The sequence below is a fragment of the Pipra filicauda genome, unplaced genomic scaffold (genome assembly GCF_003945595.2).
Source record: "Pipra filicauda isolate LSUMZ 115617 unplaced genomic scaffold, ASM394559v2 scaffold40_size4127951_pilon, whole genome shotgun sequence".
Lineage (NCBI taxonomy): Eukaryota > Metazoa > Chordata > Aves > Passeriformes > Pipridae > Pipra > Pipra filicauda.
The window spans coordinates 1,120,648-1,138,150 of NW_024104543.1; the positions used below are offsets into that span (position 1 = coordinate 1,120,648).

At 40.3% G+C, this 17,503-nt stretch overlaps 1 long non-coding RNA gene across 3 annotated transcripts; it reads right to left on the reverse strand.

Moving 5' to 3' along the window:
• Window positions 1-1,984: 1,984 nt before the first annotated feature.
• LOC113982607 lies at window positions 1,985-17,289 on the reverse strand. 3 transcript variants are annotated; one of them, XR_005565059.1, is made up of 6 exons: window positions 17,190-17,289; window positions 7,484-7,630; window positions 3,818-3,962; window positions 3,295-3,443; window positions 2,886-2,996; window positions 1,985-2,488 (listed from the first exon to the last, which is right to left on the reverse strand). It is a non-coding gene; the product is annotated as an uncharacterized LOC113982607 (long non-coding RNA). The 3 variants fall into 3 exon arrangements; XR_005565058.1 differs by lacking the exon at window positions 3,818-3,962; XR_005565060.1 differs by lacking the exons at window positions 2,886-2,996; window positions 3,818-3,962.
• Between the last annotated feature and the right edge of the window lie 214 nt (window positions 17,290-17,503).

Genomic DNA, 17,503 nt, shown 5'->3' on the forward strand with positions numbered 1-17,503 from the left:
AGTAGTCTTTTGGGAAATTTCTCAGATGTTTAATCAAAACGGGAGCTCCCAAGGGCACAGGAAGTTCCTGTTCTACCCTGTTGGTTGTGGAGGCCATGGCAAGATCTCTTCATTGATCCTGGCAATCATTCACAATGTGCATTGTATGTGGGTGTCTGAAATGGTATAGTGCTGAAAAAGTCCTTATTATTCATGCTTGGATTTCAGCTCCAGGGTTTTACAGGTATCAATGGTGTGGAGCGCAAAGCATCTGTGGCAAGGTGGAGGGCCTAGAGAATTGCAGAGGTGGGTCTTTCTCCTCCTCCTTGAACCCCCTTTTGTCTCCCTCTCTTTCTATTGCTTGCACTCCTAAAGATATACATGGCACACTGAAAGAATGCTTGGAAGGTTCTGTAACATTGTACTTTCTCATCTTATTAGGAAATCGGCTTTCCTATGGACTTCTGTTTTCCCTTTGCAGCTGTATAAACAGGAGCTTGTGGGCAGTGAAGATTAAGGCTCCTCCCTCCCTCTGTCATTTACCATTTTTAGGGTATCTGGTGGGCCCATCAGACCTTTTGCTTTATTGAATTCTGTACAGTGTCAAAATGACATGTTACAGTGAGATGTGATACAGCAGTGTTCACAGTGACCCTCTGTGAGGAGCACAGGGAGGAGAGACCAGCAGACCTGTACCAGAGGCAGCCTGGTTATTCTGGGCTGCACAAGTGACATCTGTTAAGGTGGTTTCCCTATCTTGTCTCTGAGAAGATTCAAATCAGTGCTGCATAACTTCATGCCACATAGTATTCAGGGAGAGACCTATGCATGGCTGGCATTCTTATAGCCTTCTCAAAAGCAATTTTTATTTCATTTATTTTTAGATTCACCGAAGGTGCCCTAGTGACTTACTTCGGTGCAATTTAATAAAATGCACAAAGTTCTCTCTCCTTTTAAAGGCAAAAGACTGAAAGATAATTGGAATGAGATCCTTCCCAACTCCCCTCACCATCTCAGAGAAAGCAAGCATCCCACATCCCACTGGCTGGAAAGGCACCTGAATTTAGGTTGCTTCCAAGAATGTGGAGGTTTCTTTCTTTAGAGGACCCACTGAAATACAAGGATTGCTAGCGCCAGCACTCAATACGACCCCAGTTGCCATGGACGATCATGAGGTGAAAAGCGGAATCCCAGACAGCCAGGCCCCAGGCTATATTTGCCTTTATCGTGAATAAAGGCAACACTTCCCCATGCCAGTCCAGCGTAAATAGGAAGCCAAAGTGTTTGGTGAAAAGTTGACTTCATATGTTCAGCTGAATTGTGGCAGATACCATCAGGACAGTGCCATTAGGATGTAGGTCCCTGAAAGTTAGGGCAGCCCCTGGGAAAACCAACACCAAGGGACCCTTGGCACAAGGGCTGTTCTGCATGCCCTTGGTCAGTGGTTAAAGTAGTGGGCTTGCTGATTCAGACATCCCCTCCAGGAAATTTTAAGAGTCTAATTTAAAACAAGAGGCTTGAATTTGAGTGCCTAAAATGTGAATCAGGAAATGTTGGTTTTCAGAGATGCTGAACATCTGCAGCCTCTGCTGAGCTCAAAAGGCACAAAGGGCAGCAGCCAAATGCTGATCTGCAGGAGAATATTATATTTGAAGCCCAGCTACTCACTCACTGCACTGGACTTGGATTTGGATGCTTCACTTAGGGAACCAGTAAATCATTATGGCCTTTGACACAGAATTTTGTGTTTCAGTTTTATATTCCACGAGGCAATAATAAAATTTACCTACACTATTTTGAATCAGGAAAAAGCTATCAAATGCACCATGAGCTGCATCATTGCATAATTGTACATTTTGATTGTGATTATATAATAAAAAATAATATACCATGCAATTAAAGAACACTTCATCTTTAAAATCCCTGTGATACCAATTTCTTTTTTTTGTGGGTAAGCTGTGACAATATATGCATATGTTTAGCAAAATGCCCTTGAGAAATAAAATAACATGTGAAACTCATTTTTTATTTTGTGGTAAACTTCATAACACTTTCTCAAATTCCATCCATCGGATGGATTTCCAGTTTATTTATGTTTGAGAAATAACCTTATAACCTACATGTGACAGTTGTTTGGGCTTTATTAAGTGCCCTGCTCACTGGTTGCTTTGTAGCATTACTCACAGATAATTGTGTGCTACGACAGAAAGCCAAGAAAAATTATTATTCTGCATTTAACTATGGTGTCTTCCTTTAGCCCCATGTCACTTAGAAGCATCTTGCACCAGGATGGTTTTCCTTTTAAATTGGAAAAACAAAATTGGTTGTTGGTTTTTCTTCTGTAGTTGGCTCTGGTATTCAGTGCTTTGGAACAGGCAGCTTTCTTTTCTGAAAACAGTTTGCCAGCCCTTTAATTGGCTTCTGTTTAAAGGAGTATTTCTATGTAGAAGCTGCCACCTCTATGAAGAATGAGGAGGTAAATTGATTTCCATGTAGAGTTCAAGGAAAGCTGTCAGAAAAGGAGGAAACACATTGCTGGCGTTAGCCCTCTAAAGAATTCCTCTGCTGGGAATCAGGGAAATAACTAAACCTAAATGAATTTACTAATAAGGTTAATTTAAAAATTATTCTAAAGGATTGTTATTACTATTATTATGAGAGAGGTTTATTATAACTTTTCCTATTTTCAATCTCAAATGCCAGCAGTAATGACATTTTCCATGAGAATGATATTCATTATAGTGCCCTAGGGCTGTGCACTCTCCTCACCTTTTTTATCTCTGACTCTCTCTGCTGGTTTTAATTCAGCATAAGGTACAATACAAATGTCCTTTCATGGGACACAAGCCATTGCACACATGCCAGCTTTTATGAAAGCAATTGAGAGTCGGCATGTGAAAATGTACCTTTGGCTAAAATAGCGTCCACAGCAATGGAACTGCCAGATGTTTCATAGACACCACTGATGTAAGAATACTGGAAAAGATAATGCTCCACATCACAAATGGGAGCTTTGGCTGAAGGCAAAATGAAGAGAACAATTAGTATTCCCAGCATAATGGGACAAAACAAATGCTGCAATAGGTGTTCCATATTATTAAAAGGTATTGTGATAAGGGTTCTTCTGCAAACACAAAGGCAGAATTATGCAGAGTAAGGTTTTAATCTCAATTATTTTTCATGCCTTTTATTGACAAATAGCTAATGAAAATTACATTTTCACTGTATCTTAATCAAGCATTGCTAATGAAAAGCCCCACTGTTTTGCACATATGTTGCATCATTTCATAAAATTTTCAGCAGTGTATGACTTACCGAATAAAGTTGTCGCTCAGGCCTTATTTCCTGTCCATCTGCATGGACACTGAATTAATGCTGAATATTGTCTGTGTTTGATGAGGTCTCTTCAAGATCTTTGTTCTGCCACCTTTAATGCACTCCACTTGAGGGACTTCTCTGATTTCCTATTGTTACCAGGAAAAGATGTGATATTACAAATGTGTCCCTGGCCTCATCTAATTTATACCTGTGAGAATTTTTTGCAGGAGTGAAGAGAAATTAAAAAATTGGGGAGATTCATCATTACTTTACATGACTCCTAGTCAGAAGGGCTTGCAAATGTAGAAAAATGCATATTGTTTGTTCTGTGTTATAATAGTAAAACTGAAGTGTTAGTATTTTAAGTAGTTGTCATAGGCTCAGGAAACAAAGAAAAATTCAACCTTAAAGCACTGAGATGAGTGCAGAAAGACATACTAATTGCAGTACAGTATTTACAACTTTCAGATTAGTATCTGCATTTCCATTCTACAACAGAGAAATTGCAATCTGATCTTACACTTTTCTTCTGGATGAGTCCAAGAGCTGAGCTATTGCATAACCCTTCACCTGGATTTTGTAGGACAAGGTTGGCACAGGAGCATGTTCAAGGATAAGGCTCAGCAGAGCCCAGAGGCATTTCCCTGATGTCCACTCCAAAGAACCTGCACCTCAGAGAAGGTCAGGGTTAAGAGGCATCCTGTCTTTTGCACACCTATTGGTCAAGTTAGACAAGTCCCTACACACTGTTTTATATTTCCTGAATGCCAGTAATACTCAGCCACATGTTGGTTGCCTGTGGAGAGGTGAGACCCGTCAGCATCATATGGGAATGTAGCCTGGGGGCCAATATTTAGCCTGCTGCCAATCCTAAATCCTTTTTGGGCTTCACCCCTCTGTCTCTAGTTTTTATCCTCCTGTACTACCCCACATCAAATATCATAGGTCATTTTTAGATTATTTTTTTGCCTTTTTTTTTTTTTAAGTATTTTTCTTCTCCTCCAACTCTATGACTCTCCTGCATAACATTTGCACTGGGTAGGTGAATTTCTTCTCTCCTATCTCCTTCTCATTTACCACACAGAATATCAGAGCTGATTGTTACTGGGGTCTGAAAACGACCTGAAACAGAACAAAAAACCCTTAACATTGTTCAAGGAAAAGTTATATGCAGGGAGCCAGGATGCTCTGTTCCATTTCAGTAAAATGAGGCATCACCAACGAGATGGCTATAAACCAGCTCATGGTGCCATGCCATTATTCCCATCTCCCCTGCACACTCATGATGAAGTACAAGATCTGTCCTAGGCCACACCATTTTCAAACATGTTAAAAGCATAGTGAAATAAGCACAGAATTCCTATTGCTCTGCATGGTTGTGATTAGATATAGCTGCAGTATTATATTATTTTAGGATTTTGTTTTATTTGGAGAGAATGCAATAGGAATCACAACTTGAGCTGTCAATTACAGCTGTATTCTAGAGTGTAGGCAATCTCAACTAATAATAAAAATATTTAATGAACACAGGTCTTCTTGTTGGATAATACACGCAAGGGGACTGTTAACCATCCTGAGTTTTGCCTCAAGCTATGTAAGGGCCTTGCAGAAGTGTCGTGGGTTAAAAAGGGGTTTCCCCTGGAGTTAGAAAATGGATAACTCCAGGGGGTGGTGTTCTTGGTGTTGACCCAATCAGCACCCCTGCAAAATTAAACATATCACAACAGGCCAGAAAAGAAGAGATTATGTAGTTGGAAGAGAGGTAGCCATGTTTTGAGACCACAAGGAGAGAGGGGCCAGGGAGCTCCGCTGGGGGCCAAGGCCCCCCAGCCCCCAGCTGGGGTTGTGGAAACTCAGAACAGTGTTAAACTGGGCCGAGTACTGTGGCCAAGAAAGCTGGGGGAAGTTTCTTTGCTGTGAGTGGACAGCCAGAGACACTGAAGTGGCAGCATAAGTAGTACTGAGTAGAGAGCTGTGGCTGAAAGCCAAGAAGATAAGAGGGAAGCAGCAAAGGACGGCATGGAGCCAAGCTGAGAGACACAGAGCTGTCCGATGGAGAGAGAGAGAGAGGACTAAGCTTAGCAGAGACTGTTTTGGGTGAGTCTTGGCTTTATTTCCCCAAACCCTTGAGACCCCTTTTGGAGGGGATGGACTTCCATTTGAAGGGAGTTCTGAAATGCAGAGATGTCCTGGAGCTGGACCAGGATGGCCAGAAGGAATGCGGGAGAAGTCGTCTTCCTTTCCCCTCACCCTTTGCCACGTTGGCAGTTTGAGACAGAGCAAAGGAGCTCTGCTAGAACGCTTGGGGTAAAAACTGAACTGAGAGCCCCTAAACGTTCTGACCCTGGGGAGGAGGGGTGGAAATCCCCAGAGGAGTCTCCCGAGAGTCTGTCCACAGAGCGGAGGATTAAAGACTTTGAGCTTTTACCCCTGTACCTCATGAATGTCGACTGTGGTGATAACAAGCTGTTTCTCTCGAGGCCCGTAGATGAGACCTTCGGTTGGAGCTGAAGGGCCAAGAGGGGTGAGTAAAAACCCCTGTGTTGTAGTAAAGAGAGAGAGAGATTTTCCAGCTACGACAACTCCAGTTACGACTGCTGCCTTGAAGAGGACAGACACTGCTGCCCTGAGAGTAGAAAAGACCTTTTCTTCTTTCTTTCTGAACTTTTATTGGAGGGAAAGGAGGGACTTGATCTAATGTAAATATATTGCTTTACCATAGGAGAGATAGTTAGAATTGTTGTATATAATGTATTATAGTATTTATTGTGTAGCAATAAATTTGATATAATTTCCCCATGCTAGTAGATGTGTTATGTCTGGAAAAACCCTCTCACACTGAAGCAAATTGTGGGAGGGGGGTTGGAAATTTGGAAATTGGATTTTTTGAAAGTCTCAAACTGTGACAAGAAGATATTAATTTTGTATGTTACTGTTTGTATCATCAGATGTTCTTATTTACACATTGCAAACTACGTTAAGAAATATAGTTTCTATGTGTTTCCTGCATTAAACATACAGTCCTCTTACTTCCACTAGTGAAGCCATCTTCATAAGTGTTGAATGGTCCCTTTTATTCAAAGTTCATAACTAGTCACTGTTTTTTGGGGAAATCTGACTATGTTCAACATACTATGATGTTGATGAGTCCTTTAGCACCAATGGAGTTAAAGTGAGCCATCTTCTCACTTCAGGTGAATGTCCTCCCCAAAGACCTTCAGGAGAACAAGGCCAGAACTCCTCAGGACTCATTATATGAGAGACATTGGGTTGAAGGGCTGGCTGAAGCAAGAGAGAAGCACTGCTCTTCACTCACTGGAAGAGGAGCTCAGTTAAGAAGCATGTTTTAGAACCCTAGGCAAATTCTGTGTGTAGATGTCGGCCACTGCCTATGGTTGCTTTTTTCATATCTTCCTGAAGTAAAAAACTGTAGTTCCAGAGTATGTCCATATGGCCAGCTTTGTTGACTCAATCAAAGGGACCAAAATCCCTTAGTTACTGCACTGTATGCCTGGAAATTAATCCACAGCCTCTGAATCAGAACAAACTACATAGGTCTGTTGAGAGGCAAACTTGGACACAGATCAGAGGATAATGTGTGCCAGAGTTCTCACCCCGACAAGCACACACAGATGTGTACAAATGCGAACTGATAGGCAACACTCAACTGGGGACTAATATGGACATATTTTGGAGGGAATTACTCTGAAGTTTGTCATTGAATGAGACATTGGCCCCAAGGGTGAAAGGTTTAGGAAAAGGCAACCAGGAACAAACCAGTGCTACAGTCCATTAAAGCAGAGGACACAGGGAATGAGGAACTGAATCCCCTGACTAGTGAGGGAATTCTGCCTAGGCTTCAGGTCTGTATGTGTGTGCACAATGTGAAAGGACACCAACAATACAGCAACACAACTTTTAAAAGGAGCCTTTTGCAAGAAGCTAAAGAAGCTATGGACTACATGACTTTCATGGGCTGTCTCATAACAAAGCAACCTGTCCAGCTAAATTGGAAATAACTATCCGGTGGACCATGTAGCTGCTTAATAAAACATGCAATGGCCAAGAATGCCGCACTTTTGACCCATTCCTGGCTATTACCTTAACCTTTTCAAGTGGTGCTTGTTTACTGCTCTTAATACAACTACCTGTATAAGAAACAGTGACTGGTAACACAGCGTCTTACCTTAATTTATACCTCTTCAATTGCATCCCCTAGAAGCTCTAAACATAGTCTGGAGATGCCTGTTCTCAGCAAATAAAACAAGATCCATGCATGATTTGATTTTCATGCAGTCTCTGAGATAGAACTTGATTTATGTTTGATGTAGTTCTCACAAAAAAAAAAAAAAAAGAGAAAATTAGTATGCAGCAAAATGCAGGCACACAGAGAGCTGGACACTGTTCAGATTTAATGTTTGCCTGTTTCTGATTTATTAACCTAGTACAGATGCACCTGTTTCTTTTCAGCAGTGTCCTATTCTCTCTCCAGTTTTCCACTTGTACTGCCAGAGGCACAACAAGAATAGCTGGCTTGCCAAAATGTGCACAGTACCTGCTGGCTGGGGAAGGATGAGGACCTAAAGTGGTCACAGTCTCATTTAAACACAGCGATATTCCTGCATCCTATAGCAGCAACTAGAACCATCACACTTTATTTCAACAAAGTGTTTTAGCAGAAGAGCAGATAAAAAATTGCTATTGATGGAGAAGAAGAGGAATCATAAGACAGTAATTCTTCATAGTTCTTCTATGGGTTCCCTGGGTAACCTCAGTGAAGTCACATGGACCATGGTTTTCAACCCTGCATTTGTGAAGTTTTGTAAAGCTCGGCTTTACACTTGACCCTACATTGGGTCTTAAGCATTCAACATGTGCAGCTCAGCACTCCACAGCCCTATCAATGGATAAGGATAATGTATGGGTAGGCCAACACACTCACTTCATCCCATCATTCACACAAACACATTCTGTTGCTGAGGGCTACTTGCAAAGAGAATTAAAAGACTGTTTCTCCTGGTAAGGAGCAATATGACAGCTGAGCTACAAAGCAAATTATTTCTCTTTGTGTAGTTACTAATCACCAGGTCAGGGATCTCTCCTTTACATCTAACAACTGTGTGCTCACTGAAAACCAACAAGCTAAACCCAAGCTCTTGTAAGATTTTATTTTAATAAAATGCACTCCATCCAGTGCATCTGAAATTCAGCTGAAATTGCCAGCTTCCCTAGTTTCAGATCTGAACAACAAGGTTTGACACGGCTTAATGCCCATAAACAATCAAAATAAAAAATACTTTTCTGTTTTAAAGTGTTGCACAGCTTGTGAGGAGACTTTCTGGAGATGGACTGTATCCCCAGATACCATGTCTGAGGATGAAGGAACATGTGAGGAAAACAAATCAGAGGCACTAAACATTTTAAGGGATTTCATTCAGCTAACATCCTTCCAATGTTTCAAATAGCTGCAAGAACTTCTCTGCACTGGCCAGGGTCTTGTGGGGCAGAGGAAATCTCATGGCCACCTTATCTCAGGGGGAACCAGGGCTACTGAACCCCCAGCTGCCATCCTCCTTGTAACTCCTTCCACTTTCTCAAGGCTAGTGAGCAGCATCTGCCTCCTGCACCAAATAAACCCCCTGAGGAGACACAGGCAGCATTGACCGCGAGCAATGCAAGGCAACAGTGCTTTGTGTAAGAACACATGCTTTGTGCTTCACAGGTATTGCTCATGCTGATGAAATTGTAATTCTTTCTGAGTGGGGATATGATCAGTAAGCAAACTTACTGCAAGAATCAGTTTAAATATTTAGTTACTTTGGTTATTGAAATAAGAAGTCTGAACAATTTCTGAACCTACATAATATTCTTGTGGGAGAAAATTCTCAGTCTCTGGAATATATGGATGTTCTGTTCTGTTGTGGAATAAATACAACTTTCCTCTAACATTTTAACTAAAGATTTTCTGAAAAATAACAGAATAAACCATATTAAAAAACCTTTACCCCAGGCTACTATAATGAAGAAAAAGTGTTCCAAATGTGAACTAATGAAGTACAAAGTAATGAATATTTAATTTGTATAATTTACCAAAGTGCAGTTAGGAATCCAAGTGACATTCTTTAAAAACAAAGTGTTCATTAGGCCTTTAGTATAGCTTGCATGCAATCGTTAATTTTTTTTCCCATATTACTATTACTATGGTATTACACAAAGGTGAATGAACATCTCATGAGAGTGTCTAGAAGGTTCAAAGGAAAAAAAAGGAAACGAGGAAGGCAGTGGTGTCTATTAAATTTAAATAAGCTACCTGTTTACAGTGAAAAAGATAAAAGAGTAAGCACAGCAGAAGAGCAACTGAGAAAAGGAATAGAAAAGGTAATTGAGTTTTACATTATGGGTTTCTTCACTTGGCAGTGTGAATATTATTGAATTAGCTCTATTACTATAAAGATTACACAAAAGCAGAACAGTGTGAAGGCTTGGTATGAAACTTTAACAATATCAATGGAGGTGAGATAAGTGCTACCAAAACTGTGCACAGGAATGTATCAGAGAAAGAATATAGTGGGATTTTTTTTTTAATAGAACTGAACTATGGTGTGATGTGAATTTTAATAGGAGCACAAGAAAAATGAAAATGGGAACAGCTAAAAAAGTCCATGCACAAAGGGAAGGATTTCACAGCCACAACCTGCACAGTAAATATCAAGAGGTGAAATATTTGTATTGAAGAGAATGTCCTTCATACCATAGCTTTATTTAACAGACTATCCCTTGACACATCCTCTCTATCTCTAGCTTAACAAGTTGACTCTGGTACAAGGTCACATATTTACCTGAAATATGGATTTCACATTGTTTCATAGATTCTAAGTGAGAATTAAAGGTCAGCAGATTTAAATTACTGAATGTGTATCTAAAACATGTACTTTTTTTTTGACTGCAGAAGATTGAATCAAAGTGGCGTTGCATTGTTTCACTCTCTTTTCCAACTTTTCCTTCTTCACTGCAACCCAAATTTATATCTGCTCCTTATACATTATTTACTTAGCTACTGACACAGACTTTTCTGTAAAGCACCTCCATAGGGTGTTTAAGTAACCTCTAAAATCATAGCATAACACACTTTCTATTTCACACTTTTCTTCCAGAAGGTACCATGGATATCCTGTAAAAATAACTGACTTAAAATCAGGCTGTTTTTTCATTACCTCACTGAAACGGAAGAGTGGGGTTGCTGCACAGGAGTGCTTACTCTGGCACCAGGGATCCTGATTAACCATAAGAAATACTAGTGCCTCAGGCTGGCAAGAAAGTCTAATCAGGTATTAAAAGAACATTATTTTGACAAATTATACATTCCAGGAGCGTATATAGGCAGCATGCTGTGTTCTGCATTTTGTCTTCCCCATCTCTGAATGAAAGAGTGAATTGCCCTTGCCACGGGTCAGCCCCATCTATTCCCGCACCTTACTCAGCATTGTAAGTTAGCAATGCAGCCTAACGGAAGGAGTTTTGGACAGCTGGCAAGCAGAGTCCAGGGGGATTTCCTGCCTGTTTGATGTAATTCCTGTCCACCTGAACACGGAGCAGGCAGGTAGCAGCAGGTTCCTGGTAGCCTCCCAGGAGCTCAGCCCTGGCAACTTCAGGTGTCAGCAATGGAAGTGCCCAGCAGGGTGCTGGACTCATACCCTCCATTTAGCAAGCTGTTTGCAGAACAGGGAAATGCAGCATGGAAATGTACAAATGATGATCCATGAGAGACTATGACAGAGAGTGAAGCAATTAAAAAAGTGAAATTAGAGAAAAGATGCAACCTACTATCTAAACATAACTAAACGTAACTGTGTATGAATGGACAATTTTCATGTTTCATCACAGATATCACAGAATCAGAATCACAGAATCAACTAGGTTGGAAAAGACCTCTGAGATCATCGAGTCCAACTATGACCCAACACCACCCTGTCCACTGGACCATAGCACTAAGTGGCACATCTAGTCTCTTCTTAAATACCTCCAAGGACTCCACCACCTCCCTGGGCAGCCCATTCCAACATCTGATCACTCTCTTTGTAAAGAATTTTTTCTTAATGTCTAACCTAAAACTCTCTTGGCACAGCTTAAGACTTTTGTCCTACTGCTGGTTGCCTGGGAGAAGAGACTGACCCCCACCTTCCTCCAATCTCCTTTCAGGTAGTTGTAGAGAGTAAATACTTCTCTTGCTGTCTTAATTTAACAGAAAAGTGAGTAATTCCCATCTTTTGTTCCTCAAAGAGACCAGCAGTGATGTGACACTAAGGAAGCTGAAGTGAGGCACTAGGATCTGGAAAGCAGAGATGAGTTGAGTCCATAATAGCTGCTACAGTGCAGGGAAATGTCATTGACCTCACTGCTCAGGAGTGTATTAGCCCAATGCCAAAAGACGAGCCTAATTTACTACCTCAATTTGCAGCAGACTCCATTTCCATGTGCCATAGTTGGGCATATCAATATCTCTCCTGTCAGGAGAGTGCAGGGGTTTTTTTCCCATCTCTGTGGTAATGCCTACTCCCTTATGCAGGTTTGTCTCTATCCCATCCAAGCTTTCTGTACGCATTGGTGAGGAAATAACAGCATCAAGTTAACAGTACATGGGCTTAACTGAGACCTGTCATGATGATAATTGCTTCATGTTCTTGACCATGTCAACAATCCAAATGCAAACACCATAGAAAGTGTTGCAGGGATTAGGCAGTCTCTGAATATGCCAGACTAGACCCAGCAAGACCAGGTTTTGCATGTGTCAGGTTGTTACCATGGAAAAGACAAGACAAGACAAAGGAAAGTTGGTGGCGTAGAGAAGGACATGGATGTGCATAAGGAACAGCACTGAACAGGCATGAGCTGGGCATGGTGAAGAGTGGAGTGGTATGGCCAGGGCAGCTGGCCCCAAGTCAGAAAGCAGCTACTCCATACTGAGCATTCGCCTTCCAGTCAGCACTGTGTTTTAGCCAAAGCCAAATGACAAAACTGGAACTGAAATGTGGCCAGTGCCTATAAGTAGCCCTTCTCCTGATGAAATAACAATGGTGTTTTGATGAGTAGAACAGCAGATGGACATTTTGGAGGAAAACTTAATATAAAATGACAAATTTCTATGTTGGTGACAGAGGGGCTTAGGTATTATCCAAACATCATCTGAAATAGTGGTAAAAGAGAGGTAAATGGCTACAGTGCGAGGTATGGATCCCGAATATCCAACCTCTTCTTACACGTTTGCTCTATCACTGCACCAGTTTTACCAAGAACTGTGGACTGGACCATTTTGCAGGGAACTATGTTCTTCTGGTTTTCCAAAAATGACCCAACAGCAATGTTGGTATTGAAACAAATGGTGTCTGATTCTGCTTGGCAGGGAGTGGGATATTATTCTTTACTGTTAAACTGTGGATAAAATGTAAATATTTTCATTGTGTCTAGTGCTTCTTCGATGCAGCTGTGCAATACTCCTCAGCTGAGCAATGTCCTGAGAGTGGTGTTTGCTCTTTGGCCCTTGGGACTTTTCAGGGTCATGGTGGCAGCATGCAGCTCTCCCTTATAGTGGGATTTTGAAAAGGAATGCTTCCCTACTATAGCTCCAGAAATATAATGAATTAGACCGGGGCATAAGTAATTTGTATTGATGCATTTCCAGCCCCAAGGTTGGGAGACCCCCTAATTCCCTGCTTTCTCCCTCTAGCAGAAAATGGGAGGAGCTCCCACAAAAGAAATGGGGAGAGAGCGCAGACTTGAAGGTAAGCCTGGCTCAGATGAGAAGATTAAAGGCAATTTGCTATTCACATTGAAATGACTTCGGAGCAATGTTCTATAAATATTAGATATTTCATCAGTTTATTTTTATCATATGTAAGCATATTCCTTCTCCTTCCTGAACATAAATGAACTGACTTAATCCTACTCTTTTTCATTTAATAGAATTATTATTCCTTTTGCATCTCCCCTGCTGCTTCATATCACTGCTGAGTATTTATTAAGAGCTAGTAAAATTCATGGATTTTGCTGGCTTGCCAGGTACAGAAAAATACAGAAAGTGGGCAAAGGGCAATCTTTTGCGCTTACTCAACAGGGAATGCTATACCACGCTATTATTTAAAGAAAAGTAGTAAAATTGTTGAAATGAAGCAACAATTTTCATATCTCATGACCCAATCTTGCAAAGGGCTGACGCGGCAGTTTGCAAAAAAACCTGGGATGATAAGCAGGAAGACTGTGGCAGTTTCAGTGGCACAATATGACATTATGGGAAACACTCAGGACCAGGAAACACAATTTTTTAATATGTTTCATTCTGAGGATATAATGTAAACTCTGAAATACAGAGTTTACATTGCAAATTGAAGACCCTAGTCAAAATGCTCTCCTCAGTCTTCCCCATTCCCAACACCAGTTTCCTTTTATTTTTTCCCCCCATTTTTCTTTTTTTCTTATTTTTCTTTTTTTCCTATTTTCTTATGATTCCTCCAAAATCTTTCACTTTCTCCAGGGACCTACTTTTAAAAACTGTTCTCCAAAAGAGAAGATAAAGACCCCACTTCTCAAAAAAATCTGTACATTTAATTTGCATCTAAAAGATGTGGGCTCATGTTAGCATGTTTGATATTTGCAAATTCAAAATGTGTCTCGCAAAACTTCTCCAAAAAGGAATTATATTCATTGTGCAGGGAAAATTCTCAGCTCATATTTCTAGTAAACATATCTTGCAAACCAGTATATTATTTTGATAATTTTGTTTTAATTTTATGACCACATCTTAATTATAATAAGTAACAACATATGTAAAACCTTTATCATGTAAAAAAAAAAAAATATTTTTTTCAAACACCTGAATATATGTAGGACTCATCCAAATTGTGAAAAATGTCCAGGGAGACCTTCAGAAATAATTAAGAATGTTTTATTCAGGTGTTAGTAACATAAGTGAGCCAAAGGTGGAAATCACTCGTTCACCTCCCTTGGTACTGAGATTACTCTCTCAAGCCTAGTCTCTGGCTCCATAAAAAGGCTATCTTTGTTTCTCACAAAAATATTAAACTGTCGCATCAGAAAAGATGACATCCACATAGATCATTTGAAAGATTTCTCATTGCTTCCAAAAATGCCAAGCTTCACTGTGTGCACTGGGAGTGTCTTCTAAGGAGAAAGGTACCAGGTTCCTTCTTCTACCTGATTCCAGCAGAACTAAAGTTGCAAAAATGAACATAGAATACTTCAGGAGAAAGAATTGAGGAAAGATATTATTGTATCATTAAGAAATTATATCCCGCTGGCTCAGGAAAAAGCCTCCAAAATTGTAGAAATGACAAACACAGAGTGAAACTCTCTAATAATAGGATTTATGGCTCTGTGTTTTATTTCATGTGGGTACCTTATATTTAAACAAGTAAACTGGCATTTTGTGCCTCAAAATGTCACTTTGCATCCATAATACAGGATTATTTAAAGATTCTTGAATATATTCTTCGCCTTGTGTTTGTGTTTCTGTGTATGTACACATATATAAATAAAAATGTACATATACACTATACATATACATACTGCATATGTATGCTTTATGCATAAACACACACACATATATATATATATCTGTTCATCCACAGATAGATATTTAAGTTCTTCCCACACCTTGTTTTGTGGAATGCACTGGGTATTCTTTATTTTTCTTACAAAGCCATTAGGATATAGAAAGCCATGCGGAAGTCCAGCTGTCATATAGAGCTTCGTGTTTAAAATGGTGATCAGTCCCAAAAAGTAGGGAGAGTGTATGCGTGCAAAAAGCATGTCTGAAAAATTAAAACTGATTCAGTGTCCTCATTACCTCCATCAATGATATATGGAAGGCAGTAGGATTTGTGGTCTGGCATCACTAAAGACTGATTCAAGAAAATTAACAATATGGGACCATGGTGTAAAATGTCTTGATTGGCCACTCAGAGAAACTATAAGAACCACCATGCTGATGGCCTGGGAAGACCTTGTAGATTTGCAGGACTCACAGAACATGGAAGGATGTCCAGAAATAGGGAACAATAACCCACATTACAGATTGGTTTAGCTTAGGGCAACTGGTAGTACAAAAGTTTATATGCATCTTCAGTTCATGCAGAATACATGCTTTCAGCTCTGGATGGAAACTTTCAGGAACAACCTGAATAGGATGAATGTGTAGGTCTGAGAAACCAGTTTTGTAAAGATCCTAAAAAAAAAAATTGTGGAGGAAAATAAGGTGAGGGAGTTGTGATGTGACCTTCATTTGTTCATCACCTGCTCAGGATATATAAAAATTTATAATGGGACATACGGATCTCAGTCTATGACTTTCTGGAAGGGTAGAGCCTGAGCACCTGTGAACATCTCAATCAGACTGGATCTATCTCATTAACTCAACCCATTCACACTATGGATGATTTGAGCTGGAGCAGCAGCTGAAGTACTCTTTCACAAGGTAAAGAAAAAGGGTGCAGGTCATGGTTGTTGCTGTGCTTATGGTCCGTCTTGCTCTTCACCCTACTGAATAGGCACTGCCATAGGTGAGCTTAAGGGAAGCAAATAAATTGTCATTAAGCAGATTCTACTTAAATGAATAATCACATGGAGAAATCTCATTGGAAGGAGGAAAAGAGGTATGAAAAATGTTTATGGCCAATTAAAAAGTGGAAACTTCATACAGAAAAGCAAGGATTCTGAATTTGATATACTCATGGGACCCAAGGAAGAGAACCAGAGGTGAGGCAACAGGAAGTTGTGACAGTGAAATTTTGTCTGATCTGGAAGAGTAGGTGTCTGAGAGGCTCTTAAGTCATCTTCAAGAGAGGAGAGAGAAAGTCTTGTCATTGACAGTGCTGGAGGTTAGAGAAGCAGAGATGATTTCAAGGGCAGCCTTGAAATTTCAGTTCTGGAGGTACTCAGTTTGATACGGGATGGCAGCCAATCCAAGGTGAAACATCCAAGAGAAAGAGCATGAGCCTCAGAGCAGGCATGTGCAGCGGAAGTAGAAGTCAACTTGAGAATTGTTAATACGACCAAATGGATGAATCTACTCAGCCACAAGGAGAAGTCTAGAGGGAGATGACAGCCACAGACAAAGAACTTGCACTATTACTCGTAATTGGATATGTCTTTACTTCCCATTTATCAACACCTCATTTACCCAATGTGCAGGTTCATAGGCAGTTAACAAAATGAGGAGCACTACTCTACAGAACAGAGTAGTGAATGTATGGTTTTACAAAGGAGACAGAAGCAGATAGTTTAAATGGCCTTCACTATCCCGAACACTAGAAAAACTAGGCACTTCTCACTGTATGAGTTTAGAAGCTGACTGCAAACTTTCACACAGACAGAAATACGACATCTGTATGTAGAAGCACACTTAGCCCTGCCAAAATCTTAACGCTGAAGAAATGTTTTCCTGATTTTCTCAGGACTGATTCGTTAAAGCACTGTCATTTTATTGTACTTCCTATTTCAACCAGGTATTTAATAGTAAACAATTCACCACATGATCTCTAGTGAACATTGAAGACTCATTTGTAATGAAATAAACTAAAACTGCCTGTCTAAGTTTTACTTGGCTCCCCACCAAGTCCCCAGACCCAACACAAAAAAAACTCCGTCAAAGAGCTAAGGAAAAAAACTATGAAAAATCAAAACTAGCCAAACTATATGAAAATAAATGTATTTATGTTATATACAGTTATATACAGTTGAAATACTATGTACAATCAATTCCAAAAGGAAAAGGGAAAGGGAAGGGAGGGGAGAGGAAAAAGGAACAAAACCAAAATAAAATATACACGATCAAAAAGTCAATATCTAGCAACTAAAGAATTAACAAAAGAATATCTTACTACTCTCCTTGGGACAGCACAGTCGTGCTGGACAACCACTGGCACCTTCCGCCTCCCAGTGTCCTACTAGGCCTCGCTAGGCCCCACTCCCCCACACGGCAGAACCGACAGCAGGGAACTTGCACCTCCAGAGCCACCGGAAGGGAAGAGGGCAAAGGCCTCTTCTCCCTTCTTCTTTATACCCCTGGCTTATGTAAAAATCATAGGGAATACCGAGTAATATGGCCACTTCCTTGGGTGCAAACTAGTCACCAAGGAAGGCCTAGACTAAAACTACCACACTGCCCAAAGTTAAAAAAGCAAATGTGTAAAAC